Here is a 22,981-nt window from a genome sequence, read left to right on the forward strand (position 1 = left end):
TAACTGTTCCCTTCTCTGCCTTCCTCTGGGGTCTCTTACTCTATGTGCACTGAAGCACAACAAAAGATTTAGAGAGCCTCTTGACAAAGACTGAAGGATACCTAAATCTTCTAAGGCAAACACAAAATGAGTATAAAGGCTGAAGGGTTCTCAGAATCTCCTTCCGTTCCAAGCCCAGGTCTGCAAGCACTGTCATCTACATTCAGATCACCATTCAGAGTGCAGGAGCTGAGGGAATTCACAACTAACCTTCAACAACTACAGAATGACAGCTGGCATAGATGGTAGCCAGAGGGAAGATGTGATGGGGGACTGATATCTTCTGATATTTGAAATCCATCATAAAAAACTGTAACTTTAAGCCTATTTCACTATACTCCCAAACAGTTAAAATGATGGCTGAGTCTAAAGAATGAATCCTGTATATTCTTCACCCATCTTAACAATGATTAATGAATTCATTCTAGTTTATGAATCATTGTTCAACTCTTTTGTTCAGAATTCTGAGCAACACTCACATGTGAGCAGTGTCAGGCAACCTTGAACTACCCAAAATGATCACCTATAATTTTAGAAGAACACATTTTCTCTGACTCTGGTGAAGATTATGCTCAGGTGCTCATCTCATTGGCTACCAGAGACAGCAGTAGGCATAGAGTGGGCATGGAAGAGGCATGGCTTCTTGGTAATCCCCCCACACAGGGAACTGTGGGTGAAGGTGGCAGAAATAATACTTGCTTTATAGGGTCATGTTCAGCTTCATGCGCTTTATATAGGGTCCTTGGCAGTGCTGTGAGCTTCAGGGAAATGGAAGCTCTGTTTCAATTTAGTGCTTCTAGGCTTTTGACAGCTTTCTGAAGGAAAGAGAAGACATGCTTACTAACTCCACACTTCAAAAAGGCAGCCCAAGACTGTACCTTATGGTCACCAGGGTAGTGCCCACCTCAAAGCAGTCCTGGGCACAGGAGACCTGCCAGACCCCATTTACCTCTCCAAGTACAAAATCAGGAAAATGCCCTTTAAATGTACCTAGAGCTATGCTGATCAATGGCATGTCTTCACTTATTAAGTTCCCAGTTAAGAAGTTGCTTGGCCAAAGCCACGCCACTTCCTTGCTGCCAGAGCCCTGAGGGTGCCATGAGCTCTCCAATCCTCACTGGAGTCTTCGCCTCTCCCTGGCTCCCACGATAGCTGATGTCTGGGTTCCCATCTGGCAGCAGTCTAAGCAATGAGCTGCAGGACAAGGTCATTATATCCTAGACCATGTAGCGGCATTTTTACAAGACCCAATGCTTAGGGTAGGGCTGACACAAACACACACAGAGCCAGATTTCCACTTTCTATTGTTCAGACCCTCTTGGTCATGTGTCTGTAATTCTTTGTTGTACGACATAAAGTATTATGAGGGTCAGTTTGCTGAGCAAACTAAAATGTCATCTTCTATCACAGCCTTTTATCTTTGCTTCAGTTAGACTGAAAATGCCCTTCAAGGGCCTAATGATCTTTTAGAAAAGAAGAAAAAAAAACACCTGCAAAATAAAATACCAACCACCACTTCCATCAACATGCATCTCTGAAGCCCTGCAGCTTAACTGTGATGGAGATCAGCTGTCTTGCCTCATTTATGCATAACAAAGAAAACAAATAAATAAAAATAAATACTACATTATTCTTCCAGGAGAATTTAATACAATTCAACCAAATTTTGGCACAATTATCAGTTGTCATCAAAAGAGAAATTAACTCAAAGTAATGCTAATCATTTAAAAAAATATTTCTTCCTCGAAAGACATAAAAGAGATCCCTTTTAAAACAAGGTGAACATAAGCAGAGTCCAACTTATGGATTAGATTGGTTCCCAAAACTCAATTATAATTGACTTATCTTGCAACTGATAAGCATTTTTTTTTCTGTGGAAACAAGAGTACAATGAATTATTCCTTTAAAAGGTTAGCTCTATTGCTAAGCTAATATTTCAGTCACAAGTCTGAGACCCTGTGCCTGTAGGAGGAGAGGGTGGCCATTAAAGGGCAGAGGTCAGGGAAAGAAGCTTCTGGGGCTGAGGAGCATGAGCTGAACATTTCAGTGGCAAGGAGGAGGGAAGAGGATACTTTGGCTTCTATGATGTGCCAGGCTTCTTAAATGAAAGACATTACCTAACATGAGCATCTCAAGGGAATAAAGCCTCTAACAATGAATTACTGTCACAACTTCTCTTACTTTCCTATGATCATTTTTTTTTCAAATTATGCATTTGCTCCTGTTAATCTGCTGAAATCAATCCATTCATAAAATGTTTATGAACTGAGTGCCCATGAAGAGAATTGAGCAGAGGGTGTAGGGTGAGTGAAGCTAACATCTCTTAAGACTGAGGTACTTACCAAGGTGGGGTACAAGAGCCTTTCCATGTGTCCTTTCATGACAACTGTGCAGACTAGGAATGCTTATGCTCATTGGATAGATAAGTTATCCAAGCCATAAATTTAAATAACTTGACTAAGATAAATCAGACCTCACTGGCCTCCAAACACATGCTCTGTCTACTACAACCTGTGAACCCATAATTGTAATTAAGGTCATACGTCCTGATGTGGCATGAACTTCTCTGGCTTTAATTCCTCCCTCCTCTTCCTTCTTTGGCAAGATGGGTGCACTGCCTAGCCTCTCTGGTCAGGGTCATATGATGACCTCCTCATCATGAGATATTTGCAGATGTGTTTTATAGGGCTTCTAGAAAGGATCTTTAAAGGAAAGAGGTATCATTTTAGACTTCTGCTCTTCCTCCGTGGTCCATCTCACAATGTGGATGTCATGGGTGGTGTTTCAGCAGCAATCCTAGACCATGAAGCAATCTTAAAGTTGGAAGCTAAGTGCAGAGGGGGTAGAGCCAAAAGAAAGATCCTGGGTCTTGAAGGACTTAGTGGAGCCACTCTACCACTCTACCGGCTCCATGCTACTACCTTCATCCAGAATTGTTTTTAATGTGAGGGAAAAAATTCTTGTGGTTTTAAGGCACTATAGTCTGTTACTCACAATTCCTGATAGCTATATACAATATAAGAGCAAATCCATAGTGTTATAATTGTATTAAATAGCTACATATCTTCAAGAAACCAAGACATTTTCAAGCTAGAGTTCAAAAGTAGCAGTTACCATTTTGTTAATCTCATTTTAAAATAAACAAATATTCTAATATTTTTGGCCAAAAAAGTTCTCATAGTTCTATTTTAAAGGGAGAACTTTCTTTATTCTACCAACATAACAATTATGACCAGTAAGATGAATAAAAACCAACAGAGAAAATTGATCTGCATTGAGGAGAAAGAGAAAAAAGGAGCCCAGAGAAAACTGTTGGTTTGGTGTTAATAGTCTCAAATCTTCAGAGAATTTCAATGCTGAGAAAAAGGTTTTTAAAATCTGTAAACAATTCAAGAGTTTTTTTATTTTTATGTACGCAGTTGGATCTTTTGCAAAAGCTTAAATTCCTTAGGGCTCCTGTGATGCCAGATGAAGATAGTGTCTCTGCAAGCAGGCCCTGTAGGGCCAGCCACACACGTGGTTCTTCCACTCCTGAGTAACTAGGAAGTTGAGCAAAATTAGCTATCAGGGCTTCTAAGCCAATAAGTCCCCACAGGTTAAAAGGCCTCATCTCCACTTTTAGTCTATCTCCAGGAATTTCAAGCAATTCAGATACCTCTGAATTAAGAATATACGAGATATATACTTTTCTTCCTTAAGTGTATTCATCTCAGCTGCACCCATGAAGGCTTACTATACTCACAAAAGTGCATGTCACAGCTAAAACAGTGAGGCTGCATGATGGAGGAAAATGATTACTATTGACCAAAAAAACCCATAACAACATAAGATGAAGAAAAGGTCAGTGAATCCAAATTAGGAATAATCCTAAGAAGTGTTAGCAGTGCTCCTTCCCTCATGGAATATGGACCAGGCTTGGGCTTGGATTTTGCCTACTTCCTTCACATTAGCCATGGGACTTTGGGCAAGGTGCTTAACCATGCTGGGCTTCAGTGCTCTCTTCAGTTCAGTGAGTACAGTAACATTCTTCAGAGGGATACTGAATTGATTAAATTCCCAGCACAGTACTTAGCACACAGCAAATGTTCAGTAAATCTAAGTACTTTTCACTTTCCATGACACTTTCATATCCTTTTGGGAAGATGATTATAAATAAAACAAAGCAAACTATATATATATATATATATATATATATATATATTTTTTTTTTTTTTTTAATTCTCCCTTCTTTTTTTGGTGGGGGAGACTCATGTGTCAAGGATAGTATATATAAAACCATAGTATAAAACTACATCAGTTATTTTCACAGGGCCAAGACACACCTGTCGTCATTTAACACCTAACAAGCATGCCAGACCAGGCACACTATACTATCGAAAATAAAAGAAAACTCAAGCCCATCATGCCAAGCAGGAGACAAATGTTGGGTTCCACTCTAGTACTGTACTTCCCTCCAAGAGACAGGGAAGAGAGTAGCCACAGAACACCTTTTTTCACCTTTCTCAATGGCATTCCCTATGATTGCTTCTACACTGACTGGAGGTCCCTGCCTGAGGCTCTTCAGTCTTATTCCCCAAATGGGTGTGACTATTAAAGCTCCACGTCTAGGACACCTGCTCCTTCCTACAGATGCCACACTCCTGGGAGCAGGGATCGTAGAGGTATATTTCTGTATCCCTATGATCAGACAGTGCCTGTATAGAGAACATTCACAAGCCAGATCTGCTGAATGAATGAAATGACAACTGACAGGTCGGAGTGCAGACCCAGGGCTGCTTTTTAAATGCTACATATAACGTCATCATATTTTTCAGGGCCACATCCAATCAACACTGATGGAATTCTTCCCGCTGCTACAAACACAAATCCTTTAAGGCTCCACTTGAAATGTGTGACCCAACAAGTAAAGATGAGCTCTGTCCTAGGAGCTATGAAAATAGAAAATACTAAGTTTTCCTCTCCTCACCCAAAAATAAGGTATAGTTACTGGATTCTGCCATCAGTGAGTGCAACCATTTCTTTCCCTGGGCTGAGAAAGGTTCTCTTCACTGCATGAATCACAATATCATCCCTTTTGTTTGTTTTCCTGTTGATGTAGGAGTGTGAGAGGGGAGCAAAGAATGAGTATTTCAGTACAGCTGGGCTGGCTCCCTCCATAGGCTCAAGACCAGGTGCCAGGACAGCCCAGCTGTGAGGGGCAGCTCATGCCAATGTCACGACCCCATTACTACAAGAGACTGTTATTTCCCACTGCTGGCAGACAGCAGGCCCCGGCTGTGTGGCTGGGGATCTGTAGTCCCTCTCTGTCCAGCACCCTGGAGGGCTGCCCAGCTGTTCTCAGAATGGCACTGGCGAGCCTTGACTCCAGCTTGTTGTTGGAGATAGCTCTGTTCCCTTCTGCTCCTCAGGCCCCCTGCCACAGCAGAGACCACGGAAGACACTTCTTCAGCTAAGGCGGCTCTGGCCCAACCCCTGGGCATCCCTTGCCTTCCTCTTTCTTATAGACAACTGGTAGACCTAAAAGACAATGCATTACAAAAGCCCTCCAGGACATAACTAGCTGGGAGTTAGGGATACTTTATGGGGAACTGCAGTCACAGGAAGCCTATTTCTTTGGTGCTATGGCTTTGTTTTATGTTAATGCTTTGAGTTCAAATCATGATAAGATACATTAATACTTTGAGTTCAAATCATGAGATTTAATTGTCTTTGCTTTTCAGACAAGTGTATACTGGATGAAATACTCAGAGTTCCAAAGTAGTACTGTAGGCATAACTAACATCCAAGGAGCAAGTTTCACTACAAATTCCCACTGGCTTAGCATCACTTTTAATGTATCTCCATTTCCTTTCTTCTTTTTTTTCTCCTTTTTCTTTTTCTTTGTGTTGGGGAAAGGGGAACAGTGTTGGCAGAGGCACAGAAAACAAGGTTTCTTCAGATAATTGAGGAGATTTAAACCTAAGTTGTGCCAAGCCTAAAGAATAATATACACCTGGACTTTTTAATGACCCCACAAGCTACAGGGAAGTTAACAAGGGAAGACTAAATGGCTGCCACTGTAATGAAAGAAAAATGGTTTCAGGCAAACTGCCAAATCAGGAGAAATGGGAGGTGGTGAGGAGAGGGAAGAGATAGCAGGAGCAGAAGAAAGGTCGCTGGGGTTCCTCAGTGTCCTTTACTTGCTATGGGTAAATACTGACTTAGTTCCCATGAAGGTTTCAGGTTTGGGTTTTTAGTATGTGTTTTTTGAAGAAAATGGGAACACATGAATAAACTGTTTACATTCTCAGAAACACAAAAACCAAGGAGAATAGGTGAGGAAAAGGTTCTTAGAGCACTGATCATGCAGGTCTTACCAGACAAGCAACCCCAACCCTCAGGGACTGGCTTACTCAGCAAAGGTGGGCAGCACGGGTGCTGGCCTTGGTTTACAAACAGGAGGGAAAATAGCCAGAGACGTGTGATTTACCCTCAGACATAACAACTTACACTTGCTTCGAAAGAGGACTTCTTGAAATAACAGCCATTTTCTGATCTAGAACACTATTCCATTTAGGGGGAAAAACGAAAATAAAATTTCTAATAACTACCAACAAAAAGCATAGTAAGGGGAGAAATGTGGTGGTTTGAAAACAGTCTAGCTATGACCTGGCTATGAGGATTTAAACCACAGCTCAGACAATTATTGAGGGGTCTTGAAAGGCCATCTGTTTAAAGATCCTTGAGAACAGGGATCTGTTTTGTGGCTTTTCTATCTCCCATGGGGCCAGGCATTTGATAAACACTTAAGTACTTCTTGATGTATGAGAACTATGGGTTCTTCTGTTTATCAGCCCCAGAAGCTATAACCATCTATTCCTGTTGACCTGCTCATGTCAATACTGTCGAGGACTTCTATAAGGAAGCTCTGTCCCCTATATTTCTTTGGTTGAGCTGAAAGGAGTAACATGGAAAAGCCACAGAAAATGTCCTTTGTATAGACTTACCTATTCTTAAATGAGAAACAGCTATCCCCCTTTACTTCTTCCCTTATGCCATATATCTAGAAAACCATTCTTTTGTGAACAGATTTTGGGAGTCAGGACACTCAATATTCACTCACCAGCAACTCTTTAAGTTGGGATATAGTCCAGCCATCCAGAACCCAAACCCTTCTTCCTGCTGGCATCCACAAGCATGGCTGGAAAGATTTTCATCTGGGGTGCCTGGAAGGCATCTCTTTAATTCTGCCACCCATTCAAAGTTAAACTGGATATAATTATCAACCTAAAAAATGCTTTGTGGATTTTGGTTTACAGATTAATTAGGTGCTGTGAACATGCTCATGTTATCAAAAAAAATATCATTAGTTATCCCTAAAACCTTTGAAAGATATCTGTCATCCTCAATGATAAAAGTATTGTTTTATTAAAAAAAATAAAGTGACGGGAAATTGTAAACCTGGGGTATACCGATGGTAAACCATAGGGCCTGTCCCCAAATAGTCATAAATGGGAAATTGAGGGTTAAGTTTCTTCCTTTCCTAACAAAGAACTGTACTAGATACACTAGATCAAGCAAAACAGTCTCAATATAGAGGGTAACAGTTGGTTCAAGTTCTACCTTCCTTTCTCAGTCTGATCTATTTTAAGTTGGCAGCAGAGGAAACTTGGCAGCTGAATGTTTCCAAAAGTTAGCATGTCACTTCCCTACTTCAGATCACATATGAGGGCATAGCCTGAAAAGTACAGAGATTCCTAGGGTGGGAGGAAGGCTGGTGACAACTCAGAACTCCTATGTGTCATAAGTTCATCAATATCCTATCAATAGCCTTTCCTGATTTTTTTAAATTGAAATTCACTGAAAATGAATCTGAAAAAAAAAAAATGGATCCTGTTAAGTGGGTGGAGAAATGGGACAAGATCAGGTTTAACTGATTTAGGTCAGCAGAGCTGGCTGAGAGTTACAAATTTTCAAGGTGGTCAATCTGGGTCTTGGGGGTCAAGGATGATGATGTCCCTGATAATCCCTCTACCAAATACAGTGTATGTTGTCATTTACTCTCCTAACAGCCTACATCCACCTATAAAGTAGGTATGATTATCACCTTTTTTACAGATGCAGAAATGGAAGTTTAGAGACATTAGCAACTTCCACAAGGACACATCTCTTTAAAAGTGACGAAACCATGATTTGGGGGCCTGAGTCCACTTAACCCCAAAGTTCTCAATCACTCTACAATCCCAGAGATGAAGAAAGTCTTTGATGCCAGATGGGTAAGTAAAACTGAGGAGCTTTATGATTCCTATTGGATATTTTGGACTTTCCCTTTTTTCCTTTCTTAGGTGAAGATAAATATCTTTGGATTTTTAAGTTTTCTCTAGCATAATAGTACAACAATTATTTATGATTATAGGGGGATTTGATAATCAGAAAAGCTTTTAGGTTCAGCTTTTCCAAAATTAATTTCAGATTCATAGTGCATCCTCCTTGTGCCATATCACTAAGGTAAACAAATGTATATTTTAATGCCTGATCCCTCTCAAGGTCCAAGAAACATCAGCATAAGTCCCTCATCAAATAAAGGCAAGTTGCAGTGTATGTGTTTGCGAATGGGTGTCCCCACATTCCTGATTTTTCTGAACATGTTTCTTGAGCTATAATCAGGACACCACTCATGATGATGAAGTACACTTCCAACAAATGAAATGACTCCTCTGCTCATCAAGTATCTCAGCTGCAGTGTTTAATCACATGGCAGAAACCATTTATTTTCTCATATATTTCTCCTTCTTGAAAAATCTCTTAATTATCTCATTTACTCCAATGTAAAAATGGTACTCAAAAATTTAATTACAAGTACAAAATCTTAAGGAATTGTAAAGCATGCATCTATTTATTATTTATAAATATTCAAAATCCTAAATTGTATGACCTGAGGAAAAATTACTGGGTAATGCTCAAAAGAAAAGGGTAAAGGACAATATGATACATTAACAGAAGCCCATCTTAAAAAGGGTCAAACAAAACTAATTATTAACACGCTGTCTCCCAAAATAATTTTACCTGTTCATTTCAGATAAAAAATCTGAAAACGTTTTAAACACAGAACCTGAAGAATAGCTACAGTGGAAGGTCCCTAATATATACTTGGGATATTCCCAGAGACAGTAAGGTCTGGAAACTGAGAAGTTTTATATCCCCCTTATGTGACATAATCATAGCCATTGTAGAAGTGAGAAGACAAAATCAAAACTCTTAGGATGCTTTCACAAGGTCCCACAGATGTATGTAGAAAACTCAGGACTAGGCTCACTGTTTTCCTTTATCTCACACAGACCTGAAGTGTTTTTGTTGAGAGAGCCATAGTTGTGCGTACCAACTGGCTCACAGATCACCTGCAGAATCTTCAATGGGTAATTTCAACCACAGCTCTGCATTGTTTTTTACTTTTAAAGTTTTACTTATTTTGAGAGAGAGAGAGAAAATGTAAGCAGGGGAGGGGCAGAGAGAGAGAGAAACCCCAAGCTGCACTGATGGTGCAGAGCCTAACTCAGGGTTCGAACCCACCAACAGTGCGATCATGACCTGAGACAAAACCAAGAGTCAGATGCTTAACCAACTGAGCCACCCAGGTACCCCATAGCTCTGCATCCTATTTCCTATATTCTTATCAGCCACACCAACAAGAGCTACTGCTTCTTGAACACTCAAAACGCTTGAAATTGGAGTCTTCTTTAATTACTATTCTCAACATAAAAGGTTGAGGTTTAAAGAGGAAGCCTAATCTCATCAGGACCCTTTCAGACAGACAAATCAATAAGATGAACTCTGATTTCTTGTGGGAAAAAATTAAATTCAAAAATAGGGATAAGGAGAATTTTTTTGTTTTTCAAAATCTTGTCACTAAGTAACCCAGAGATCTTTAAGGGAGTCCCTCAGAATCCTACTGAGTCATAGCTGAAATCCAAGTCCCCTGGGACCTTTTGGATGATGTGTCAGCCCCAATTCTTTCCAGAAACATGGAGACTGATACTTCAGATGCAGATCTCTTCTAAAGCTGGCCAAAGTCAGTAGTCCCAGCCTGGGAAGTAGGAAACCAGAATTCCTTAGAGTTCTGAGATTGTGCCAAGTTACCTATCACTTTCCAACATTTGTTCAGAGCCACAGAGAAAAACTCAGCAATCAGACAGATGTTTAGTGACTTGGGTTTTCACACAACTTCCTTCAGTAGTCTCACCTATAATATTTTCAGGGTGTAGCTAGCTCATGCCAATAGACACAAAAGCAAAGGGACACTCTTATAATCACTTCACCTACTACTGATGGCTTCAACTCCCTAAAAGTAATTCCCTGGTTCCCCTATTTGTTTTGAACCCATAAATTTAGAAAGAAAATATAAAAGCAAAACAGGAACTGAGGAGTTCCACTTTTTCTGCTAATAGTTAACCTAAAAGCTAAAAAGTCCCCAGTATACTTGAAAACTATCAGACCAAAGGACTGAACTAGGAGATTCTTTATTGCTGGGTTTCAACACTCTGCCTGGTAGACTGTGAAATGGCAGACAGCATTTCACAGACAGAAGACTCGTGTCTCCTGGTTAGAGGGTGTTAAGGCACTTCCCAGACACTTGTAGCAATCTTGTAAACCACACAATATTTGAGGTAGAAGAGGCCTCACAGATCTCTAGCCAACTCCTGTGATGGGCAAGTTGGGGCCAGGAGAAGAGAAATGACTTAGCCAAGGTCAATGAAAAAGTAATTCATGGAGGTGCTATCAAAACCCAGTTTCTTGACTCTCAAGAAGTGTGATCTTGGTCTCCAGTCTTTGAGGAAATAATAAATACATTATATGTACACATACATATTCACATATATATCCACAAACACATACATTTATTAATTCTAATTCTAGACAAATAGAGGCTAATAATCTGTTGTAATTTTTTAGCTGATTGGCCTGTAAATGTAATTAGCAAATTATAAAATCAACTTGGCTTACGTATCTAGACATTTTCCATGAATGCTATTTCAGGATAGGTACCACCTTTCCAGGTCTCTGCCATTCATTTGCTAGGGGAATGAGTAATGGAAGTAGTTGTAGCACTTCAGAGACCCCAGTGATGAAGCAGCAATGTAGATGTTGTTCTAATCACCTGCTAAGTACTTAAGCACTCCTTTGCTATTAGTCAATAATTATTTACTAAGGAAAAATGGAAGTAGGGATTTTCTCTTTCCTTAAAGAGATGTTTACATGGGAACCCTCTTGCATTGTTGGTGGGAATACAAACTGATGCAGCCACTCTGGAAAACAATGTGGAAGTTCCTCAAAAAATTAAAAATAGATCTACCCTATGACACAGCAATAGCACTGCCAGGAATTTACCCAAGGGATACAGGAGTGCTGATGCATAGGGGCACTTGTACCCCAATGTTTATAGCAGCACTTTCAACAATAGCCAAATTATGGAAAGAGCCTAAATGTCCATCAACTGACAAATGGATAAAGAAGATGTGGTTTATATACACAATGGAATACTACTTGGCAATGAGAAAGAATGAAATCTGGTCATTTGTAGCAACATGGATGGGACTGGAGAGTGTTATGCTAAGTGAAATAAGTCAGGCAGAGAAAGACAGACACCACATGTTTTCACTCATATGTGGATCCTGAGAAACTCAACAGAAGACCGGGGGGGGGGGGGGGTGGGAAGTTACAGAGAGGGAAGGAGGCAAAGCATAAGAGACTCTTAAATACTGAGAACAAATACTCACTGAGTAGGTGATGGGCACTGAGGAGGACACCTGTTGGGATGAGCACTGGGTGTTATATGGCACCCATATAAGTTCCTGAAAATTGGCAAGGCATTTCTGAGAAGAAAGGTATCAAAGGTATCAACTAGGTAGCTGATGTGCTTCACAATCCCATGATTGCCCAAGCTCATGAGATGGTTAATTGATGATTTCTCTCGAGCATGTTAGGGATGGGAGGAGTTACTCTTGGAAGAATTAGAGGTATACATTTATTACATTAAGTCAAATTACACCATAACATTTATTCTTAACTATACCTGTTAACAGAAAGTAACACTGGCATAAATATTCTTTAGTAATTCGTGTATGATGCTATTATATATTTTTCATAGTTTTAATGTATTTAACTCCTATCAAAATTATTTTGCATTTCTTCTTTTAAGATTAGTTATTCAGAGAGAGAGACAGATAGACAGACAGACAGACAGTGAGAGAGGGAGAAAAAGAATCCCAAGTAGGCTCCACACTGTCAGTGCAGAGCTCGAGGCAGAGCTCTATCTCATGAACCTGGAGATCATGACCTGAGCTGAAATTAAGAGTCAGACACTTAACTGACTGAGCCATCCAGATGCCCCAAAATTATTTTGCATTTCTGAGCAAACACTAATATGAAAGATTACCCAGAAACATATGAAATCCCTATGGGTCTTTTGGTTAGCCAATAAGCATTTACTATGGAGGCCCTGTATGTATGTACCCTACTAGAAATAAAAATTTGCTCCCCATGCTACATCAAGTGCTGCACATCATTCAGGTTTTGCCTACAAAAATTATAGCTTTTCTTTATATTGCTGCTTTAATGCTTTATGAGTAGGCTGAGTTAGCTGTGGCCAAAGTGTTGGGTTCAGAAATGTCTTCCACAATTGTTCCTCTTCACATTCTCTTGACAACCTGCCCCTGCTGGTCAGAAAAACTCATGTGAAAATGAAAGAACTAAGGCCAGAACAGGGGCCTTTGTATGCCCCACCCCATCCCTCCCTGGGCTGGTCTCTCAATAGTGTCTTCCTACTCTTCTGAACTCACTATTTCATTTTCTTCTGCCAGAGTGACACCTACTGGAAAGTATGTAGAAATGCAGTCCATTCCAGTGTTCTAGTCCTACTCAACATTCTCCCTGGTCTATTTTTGTACAAGGGTAAGAATTTCAACCAGCTTGGGTAAACACACAAGTTGTGTGATGTGAAGATAAATTTGGCAATGGTTGCTTAGGAACTGACAACAGTACAATCAATAGGCAGTTTCCCAGAGCACCCTACTCCAACACCTTTTAAAGTGCCAATCAAATCTGCAAAAACCATTCATTATATTTCAATATGTAAAATTTCCTTATGCCCTGGAAAATGATCAGATTTTGATTTTGTTTTAAAAAATTTCTAATTCAAATTCAAAGCAAAAATGAGACTGGTTATTAAGAATTTGGGTATACTGGAATCTAGTATCGGGGTGCCTCAGCTATTCAATGAAAGTGATTGATGATGATGATGATGTTGTCATTGTCAAAAATGATGGCTAACACTTATATATACAACTTATATAGTGGTTTCTATATGCCAGATGCTAAGGTAGTCATTTCTTAACTCATTTCTTACCAGCTTCTGATCTCCTTATAAAAAACTTTGTCTAAAGGAAACCACCTTTAGGTACTAGTTTTTGAGAAGATCAAATTTAGATTAGGATCTTTTTCAAAGTGTAGACAAAGTCTAACATTTGCTTATTATTTTCTTAAACCTGATGAATGGTCTGGAACATCCATGATTTTCATGGGTTGATTTTCAAAACAAAATAATACACTGATAATTATCTATATTTATACAGCATTAATCACCTTTTAAAGGGTGGTTCCCTTAACCTTCTTTTAAATTTTTAATGTTTCTTTTTTGAGAGACAGAGACAGAGTATGAGTGAGGGAGGGGTAGAGAGAGATGGAGACACAGAATCCAAAGCAGGCTCTAGGCTCTGAGCTATCAGTACAGAGCCCAATGCGGGGCTCGAACTCATGAACCATGAGATCATGACGTCAGCTGAAGCTGGACGCTCAACTGACTGAGCCACTCAGTTCCAAGAGGAGTTCCCTTTAGACAAGGGGGTAAAGGATCACTTTACAGTGAGACACCTGACAAACACTACCTCAGCCAAGTGATCAAGGCCAATCAGCAGTCATAAATTGTCTTGGCCATATGTACCCTAGATCAGATGTACAAAGACTAGGAGGTAATCAGCAACAACCAATTGCTTATCATGGAATTTTCCCAATATATTCAAACTTCTCCCATTGGCATGTCTTTCTTTACCAGGTGAAAGTCCTTTTTCCTCAAATCCATCCCCTACCTCTGGAAACCTACTTACACTTGAAATAAAACTAGTCTTGGGGCACTTGGGTGGCTCGGTTGGTTAAGCGTCCAACTTTGGCTCAGGTCATGATCTCTCAGTCATGAGTTCAAGCCCCACACTGGGCTCTCTGCTGTCAGCAAAGAGCTCCTTTGGATCCTCTGTCCCCCTCTCTCTCTGCCCCTACTCCACTCACACACACCCTCTCTCTATCAAAAATAAATAAACATTAAAAAAAATAACAAAATAAAACAAATAAGACTGGGCTTATGTGCTACCTATTCCATGAAGTTGTCCTTGCTCTCTAAGTCAGAAGTGATTACTTTCAAATTCGTCTGTGTGGCTATTTGATCTAGATTCATAATTCCTCTTTTTATAAAAAGCCTTTCTGGGTTCAGGTAGTGCCAAGCACCATGCATCTACTTCAACCCTCACCTGTGTATTTCATATGATTAAAGAGGCATATACATTGCAGGTAATCATGTGTCTTCATTGGATTTTAAGATTCTTAAAAGCAGAGTCTATACCTATCTAATTTCTGTCAACTCAAGCTTACTCATTCCAGTGAGGCCCTGTGGCCTCCTAATAACATGTAGAAATGACATGACCTATCACAAGAAGGTAAGCTCTGTTCACTGAAAATGTTCTCTGATTGCCTGTATATAATAAACAATAGTCTCAGAAATTCAAAGTGATGATAAATAACTTACGCTTCAGTCAAGTTTCCAGACATGATGAATTCTACAAAACAATATCACTAATGCTAAAGAAGATGAGTTTTATTTACTCAATTTATGAATATGCAAATTATAGATCTCAGCAACTGGCTAGATAGGGCAGAAATGCATTCCAAAACTATCATTTGCTTCATGCTAGGTAGATAATAAATCTAATCTACCTAGATTAACATGGACTTGCAATTCTCTCTATAACCATGAAGTCACAAGGAAGACACTGACAAAGCTATTAAAACAGAATGGGAGAGAAAGATTCACACACACAAAACTACCTACCACCTTTTTAGAAAATAATACAAATCCCAAACAATTTCCAAGCTTTAAGTAATCATCTAAGCCCCAGTTTCACTCCATTTACAAAATAATTTGATTATATACAGTATAAACTTCTTTCAACTTATAATTCTGTGTCTTTCTCTAATTACAGTGAGTCTCTTTGAGGCACACCTGGCTTACATATTAGGATAGACCATGTAACTCTTCAACTCTAAAACCAACTGATCTACTTTTCTTTGTACCCTAAGGTAACATCTGCTGTATATGTGATAGAGCTACAAAACAAAATTTAGATACTTAGAGTTTGCTATCTTCTAGCCCATTTCAAATGCAGATTATTTTCAGTAAGAGAACATCAAGAGGTTTCATCAGAAGTAATCTAGCTAATTTCTAAAAACAGAAAGAGAAGAGATAGATGAGGAAGAGGGAGAAGGCAAGTTGTGACCAATTTTACTGCTGTCTTCCTACAGTTGAACTTAAAATTTTGTACACCAAATTAACTGAGAAAGGTAGCATTCAAGTAACAGGACTCTATGTTATTCTTTCCTTTTATGGGTTACAATTAAAAGAAAAATTAACTTAAGTTCATAGTTTATTAATATTTCCTTATTTATTTTAACCTAACGTCCTTTTTCTGACCAGGACCCCACCCAGGATACCACATTACATGTAGTCACTATGACTCCTTAGGCTCCTCTTAGTTGTGACTGTTTCTCATACTTCACTTGTTTTTGATGACCATGACAGTTCTGAGGAATACTGGTCAGATATTTTATAGAATGTCCCTTAACGGGATTTGTCTGATTTTTTCCCCCTCGTGATTAAAGTTATGGATTTGAGGGAGAAAAACCATAAAGGCAAAGTGTCATTTTTGTTACATCATATCACTAGGGTACATACTATCAATGTGATTCGACTGTGGATGTTAACCTTGACCACCTGGCTCTGGTAGTGTTTGTCAGGTTTCCCTACTGTGAAGTTACTCTTTCTCCACTCCTTTTTATATTATATATTCGAAGGCCGTCATGATGCACAGCCCACACCTAAGGAATAAGGAGTTATGCTTCCCCTCTATGGGGGTGACATATGTATATAATTACTGATTACCTTTTGAAAATATGCACAAGTGGAAATTACTAACCCAAAATTATTAAAAAAAATTTTTTCTTTTCAACGTTTATTTATTTTGGGGACAGAGAGAGACAGAGCATGAACGGGGGAGGGGCAGAGAGACAGAGGGAGACACAGAATCGGAAACAGGCTCCAGGCTCTGAGCCATCAGCCCAGAGCCTGACGCGGGGCTCGAACTCCGGGACCGCGAGATCGTGACCTGGCTGAAGTCGGACGCTTAACCAACTGCGCCACCCAGGCGCCCCCCAAAATTATTTTTAAAGTTTCTATTTATTTATTTTGAGAGAGTGTGTGGAGGGGTGGGGGGCAGAGAGAGAGAAGGAGCAGGCCCCATGCTCAGTGCAGAGCCCAACAAAGGGCCCAATCACGACCTGAGCTGATATCAAGAGTCAGACACTTAACCCAGGCACCCCTAAAATATTATTTTTAATGGTCAAGGTACTAAAATTTAAATTCTGTTATTATGATCCTAAACATCAGTTTTCCCTAAAGGAAATAATAATATTAAAGGGCAATAGTTCATTGTAGCAAAATATTAAGTAGACCTATTTGAAAGTAACTTTGGACCCTGAGTCTTTAGTTGTCTAGTTTAGTCTAGACATTCATGTGCAGATTTGGTGTCTACACACTCTACCTATATGTTACCCTTCCTACATTAGACTTGATCATATAAAGGTGAAATATTAACAGAAAAGATCCTTTCTAAAGCCATAAGTTATATTAAATGCTTAAAATAGTTCTACCAAAATATACAACAATTTCACTTAACATATATGGACTTGCTGACTTCGGAAAAAATTAAAAAACAACTTATCTTTTACATTCTCAGTTATATATACTGCTCTCGGCTAATTTTGGATTTTGGCCATAATTTGCAATATTTTTATAGGGGAATTATGTTTTTTTGTTCAAACAACTGAAATATAAAACATTTATAATAATTCTTGCACTGCGTATGACTCATTCATCAATCTATTGTTTCAATGCCATTTATGTGTAGAATGCCTACTGTGTGCCAGGTATCAGGGAAGCAGAAAAAAATAAGATAATTATATTATGTATTTCAGGCACAAGAAAGACCACAAATGGGATAATGGGATTAAATCCAAGCTATATGACTAGAATGATTAGAAGAAATAAAAGATACTAAGAGTTAAAGTGGACACCTAGATAGAGCCTTGGATCATGAGACTTAATAATTCACTGTACAGGCGTGCTTGGGTGGCTCAGTTGGTTAAGCGTCTGACTTCGGCTCAGGTCATGATCTTGCAGTTCGTGAGTTCACACCCCATATTGGGCACTATGCTGACAGCTCAGAGCCTGGAGCCTGCTTCACATTCTTTGTCTCCCTCTCTCTTTGCCTCTCCCCCGCTCACTCTCTCTCTCTCACACACAAAAATAAATAAACATTAAAAAAAATAATTCACTGTACAAATGGCAACCTGACTTGCTCCCAGGTCAGAAACTACAGTCATGAAACCCATCAGGATTGGTCTCCTCATCCTGTATTAACACCAAAGGAGGAAACACACTAAAACACACACCACAACACATGGTGGTGGGCCAATGCTATTGTTTTTATATAAAGGACAGACACTATTATCGACAGTAGAAATGGAGATTTGCTGATGTATCTGAGTTGTTAACATTTAAATAAAAAAGGTATCAAAAAACTAAAGATTAATTAAGTTCCATGGTTATTAATGGGAATCACCCCCTGTTCTTGGCACAGCTCAGGGAACATAATGTTTCAACTTCTGAAAAGGAAAAACTGATGTTCAAATCATGCAAATAATTATTTTTGAGGAAACAAATCTTTTTAATTTAGGATTTTGCTAACTCTGTAATTTATTTCTGTGTTAAGAGACAGTTTTCAGACATACTTTGAGAGCACCATTCTTTAAAATCTTGTCTCACATCTTCAGATGCTTTTCTGTCATTATAACCAGTGTCTAGACACCCAAATTAAGTACTGTAAACCCAGCAACATCCAAAACGATCCTTGTGCCTTAGATAATGTGTACACAAGGTCACAAACACGTAAGTGTACAAATATTTTCAACATGCACCAAACAGGAGACCTTTATTTGTGGATAAAAATATTGATGTTGCTAAGTGATACTGAACAAATCACCAACTATAAGTCTTTTTTATTTATTTCCATCTATTTCCCACTCATAAACAACTTTAACGTTGTGCCAGGTCTACATATATTTAGACTCAACTAGAATGTCACATTTACTAAAAATATATAATAACTAAATACTAATGAATTATCATTTTTCAAATGCTTCCTTAAGAATATATCAAGGATGGGTGAAGTCTTAACTAATCAAATAATAAAGAAAATAAATAAATCCAAATCAAATAAAATGATTATAGTTAGTTTCAACCTAAATTCTAGGTCCCTTTTTGCACAGCAAACCCTCAATTTTTCTTAACGAGAGAGAAATAAAGCCAGGTAAAGAAAATCTATAGGTAATCCCAAACTGAAACTTAGTAAATAACTGCACACACATTCTCTACTAGGATAGCCAATGAAGAGGGAAACTGGCCAAATGTAGGTTTTGTCACCTTCCCCATACCTTCCAGGAGAGTATCACCTTCCAAAATTGGGACATAATAGGGAAAGGGAGTAGAGAGAAAAACTCCCCTAGAAGCCATGGGGAAAATTAGCCCCCAATCATTAGGAAATAGTGGGAGAAAAAAGAGTACCTGGCCACCTACCAAAGGCCCAAACCAAACTGTGCAAAGAACCATGGAGAGAGGCAGAATCAAGGAAACATGCTGAGGCTGGGCAGCATCATGATTTGTCAGGGCCTAAAGGAACCAGGAACTAAAAGAATCTTGAAGATATTTTCAAAGGTGCGAAAAACAAGGTGTAGAGTGCACAAAATGTGAGCAACATCTTTCCACATGCCTTCCCCAGAGCACTGGGATTCCATTACATCAGCAGCTAGCCACCAGCACTCCAACAGCAAGGAAGAAGCAGAGGTGTCATGGAAAAAAGCTAGTAGACAACTGAAGAGATATGGGTTCTTGCCCTATCTCATCACTGGGTACTGCAGGACTGGGATGCTCGCTTCGTCTCTGTGCCTTCCTTGGCTGATCTGCCCACTTCACAAGTCCAAATGCATTGCAGGTTAGGGGCTTCTTAGCCTAATTCTGCAAGTGGTCTCTTTCCCATTCTCCCTGCTTTCCCCTTTGGCTAGGGGCCTTTGACTGTCCCCTCCCTTCTCAGGTGCTCTGTGATATTATCCTGCCCACTCATCTAACATCACTTCCCCCAACTGTACCAAGTTTCAGATACTTTCTTCTGTCTTTCATGGTTCACTCTGACTGCCCCTGCAAACAGAGTATTAGGGTCACCTCCTTGCTCTCAGCTCTATCACATATGCTCTATGACAGCTGAGGCTTCAGCCACCTTGAAGGACTCACTCTTTCCCAGAATATGTAATTCTGGTCCAGAAGCATAACACAAATGAGTCTGTACATAGACAGAACATAAAATGGCTTCTTTTTGGAAAGAAATCCAACAGGAACACTTCATCTTTATAAGATGACCCTGAAGGAAAGGTCTGTGCCTATGTCCCAGGACTATGTGGGATGCCTACTGTTATTCCATCAGACAGGCTCCAACACTGCTTACAGGGTGATGAAAGACCCTGCTTTGTTCATGACCACTAGAAGTGAAGTCGAAAATTGGGTGCTCCTAAGAATTTTCAAAAGTAGTATTGGTGGTCGTTGTGACATTCAGAGATACACAGAAATCAACTGGCAGGGCACCCAGAAGATAAGAAGCACTGACTGCTCTGTTACTTGGTGATTTAGAGTCAAGTCTCTGGGAGTGGATGACGAACAAGTATTCATACAGCACACTGCTGCAGGGAAGGTGTGGATGGTGGTAGTGTGCCAGAGGGTCCCAAACCAGGGTGGCAGGATCTGTGCACATCAGAGAGGGCTCAAGGGAGGCAAAGAATGGGACATGCCTAAAAGGAAATCAGCAATGGCTGGACACTGAGGAAAGGGCTCATACTTGACACGAGGGTCAGGAGACAGACTCTGGACACCACTTTCAATGTGACTCAGGTTCTTGCCCTTCATGAGATTCTCTGGAACATCCCTAGATTTGGGTTGTAGAACGAATCACCTGAGTTTCCATTATTTCTTATGGGGAAATCTGCTTTGATATACAAGTGGTTTGGTTGACAAGCATGTTTCCGGAACGAATGATGCTCCCAAACTAAGGTTTTAGTATATTACAGTAGTACTCCGTCTTTACAAGTGCTTCAATATAGCCAGTCTAATCCACCACAACCAGCACCTTCCTTATCACTGTTATCAGGGACATACCCTTTCATGTGACCATAGTGTGTTTTCATAACACAACTGAACCCAGCCATGTTCTACACCAGTGAGCTTAATTTACTCTAAGCCCTTTGCAGTTCCCAGTATGAAGTCTCTCCACAAATCCACTATGGGTTCTAGAATTTTGTTTTCATCAATCACAATGTGCCTAACACCAATCAGGTAAAGATTTTTCTTATGTTAGCTTTCTCTTAATTTCAGAAATTAAATAATGCCATGAATGAAAACATTTTCCTGTTACATTTGAAGTGAGTTTCAGGGTTCTGCATTTTTTATATTCCTCTTGAAGCCATTCCTTATTCTCTCTTCAGAACTACTACAACATTTTGTTGGAACCTTTTTTATGGTACTTCTCCTGTTCTAATTTATAATAATCTGTTTTCAAGTCTTAAGTAGATAATAAGCCCACCGAAGACAGCAGCTGTGGCTGATGTCTCTTTGCGGACATGGCCAACATTAAAAAAAAAAAAAAGTCCTGCTGAATAAAAATATGCTAGTTGGATGACAGCAGTAGTTCAGAATGACCCATGAGGCAGGTAATATCATCTCCATTTTATAGAACAAATGCAGTTCAGAAAAATAAAGCAACTTCAGTTCCCCAGGGACCGAACAAGTTCCCTGGGTTACTAAAGTGATAATCTCTAAGTCTGAACTTTCAAGTTTTGCTTAAAAAAGTAAAATTGTCCTCTTGACCACTCTACTGTCCACTTCAGGAGAAAAGCTACGAAAGCTGCAGCTACAAAAGCTGGAAGCTGTTAAATTCAACAAGAGTCCTATCTGCCCCCAGGCCTTGTTTGTCTGGAGCACAATAGGGTCAGGGACGAATTTTAAATCTCTCTTCTTTTTTTAAAACTCTTTATTCTTTTGGAGTTTCTTCTTTTGGGTCTTCTACCAGAGCTCCAAATCCTCTTCTTTCAGTAGCCACAGCCTTTTAAATGTTTCACTCTCATGCTCAAATATTTAGGTTCAGTTCCCTTTCTTTAGACATGTAAAAACACAATTATGTATCTGTTCTTCATTGTAAATGCCTCTGTAAATAAAATACATTTAACAGAACCATTTGGTCTTTTTGAACCTTACACATAAAAATACCATGGCCTTGAGCTCCCTGACCAGATGTACCCCCAGCACCTTTTAGAAGCCGCACCTCAGCCTGTGACCTGGACCAGTGCCCCCGCTCAGTGTTGATTCCTCAACCGTGTGACTGTCATGGTTTCTGAGAAATGAAGACAGCTGTTTTCATTATAGTTTTAGCCTAAACAAAACTCCAACTTCTTATTAAGAATGTTTAATAAAATCAACAGGGCGTTAAAAACTACCAGCAGGGAGCTTAGCAAATTAGATGCTTGCATGGTACCTCCCTCTGTGCCTAGATGCAAATATTTCTCATCTTTATACAGCTTTTCTGAAACATCATAGTGACATCCAACCAGGCACCCCCACCTCTCTGCCCTATTTGATTGTGTGCTTGTAAGGTGCATACCAGCATTATTTCATGACAAAAGTGAAACTCAGTTAAATAGCTGCTTGCTTTTGGGGAGCTGGAAATTCAAGAAGTTGCCCTAGAACTCATGAAATAATTAAGAGTCCCACCTTAAGAAGGTAAAATGGAAGCAATCAGTATTCATTATATTATGCCATCTAATACTTATTAAATACTTAATAAAGTGGACCCACATTGTTAGACATTGATCAATTTTTTCCAATAAGTTTAAGACCTTGTTCTTACTCTTAAGCAGCTTGTGCAGGGAAGTTAATTTTTCAAATACTTCTGGCTTTCAAAGAAGCCCAGAATCTGCAATCCCAACTTCTAGTATAAAGAACCATGCACTCTGAATGGATGCTACTCCAGTAAATGAGGAAATGCTACATATTTCCTTCCTTTTTATCTCAAGACAATTTAACTGAAATAAAGTCAGTAACAGAAAGGAGAGTAACAAAGGGAGAGGCATAATTCTCACAGGCATGAGAATGTAAATGCCAACATCTGGGCCTGTTGTAATCTTATCTAGCATCCATAAATTTCAAGATGGCAAAAAAGAAATTTTTACAACAGCTCACAGCTTTACCTCACCCACCAGAACTTTAAATGTTATCTCTTTAACTGGAAAAAATTCAAGAGAATGGGATGCCTCCACCAAGGGAATGTAGTAATGCCATCCCTCTAAGTGAGCTCACTGTTCCCTAGAGATTTCATAACCTTTCCTGCTGATTCATAACCCTTGAGGTGAGCCCACCTGCAGGCAGGAACCACACTCTCATCTGCACTTTTGCTAAGCCAGGTGGGCAGTGTGGTGGGGACCGGGTGCC

The 22,981-nt window shown here is 39.5% G+C and overlaps 1 protein-coding gene across 10 annotated transcripts in view; it reads right to left on the minus strand.

The window, feature by feature from the left end:
• LDLRAD4 (low density lipoprotein receptor class A domain containing 4) overlaps nt 1-22,981 on the minus strand; it is a 456,253-nt gene that overhangs the window by 68,282 nt on the left and 364,990 nt on the right. The gene's annotated exons all lie outside the window — the stretch shown is intronic.

The sequence above is a fragment of the Prionailurus viverrinus genome, chromosome D3, assembly GCF_022837055.1.
Source record: "Prionailurus viverrinus isolate Anna chromosome D3, UM_Priviv_1.0, whole genome shotgun sequence".
Classification (NCBI taxonomy): domain Eukaryota; kingdom Metazoa; phylum Chordata; class Mammalia; order Carnivora; family Felidae; genus Prionailurus; species Prionailurus viverrinus.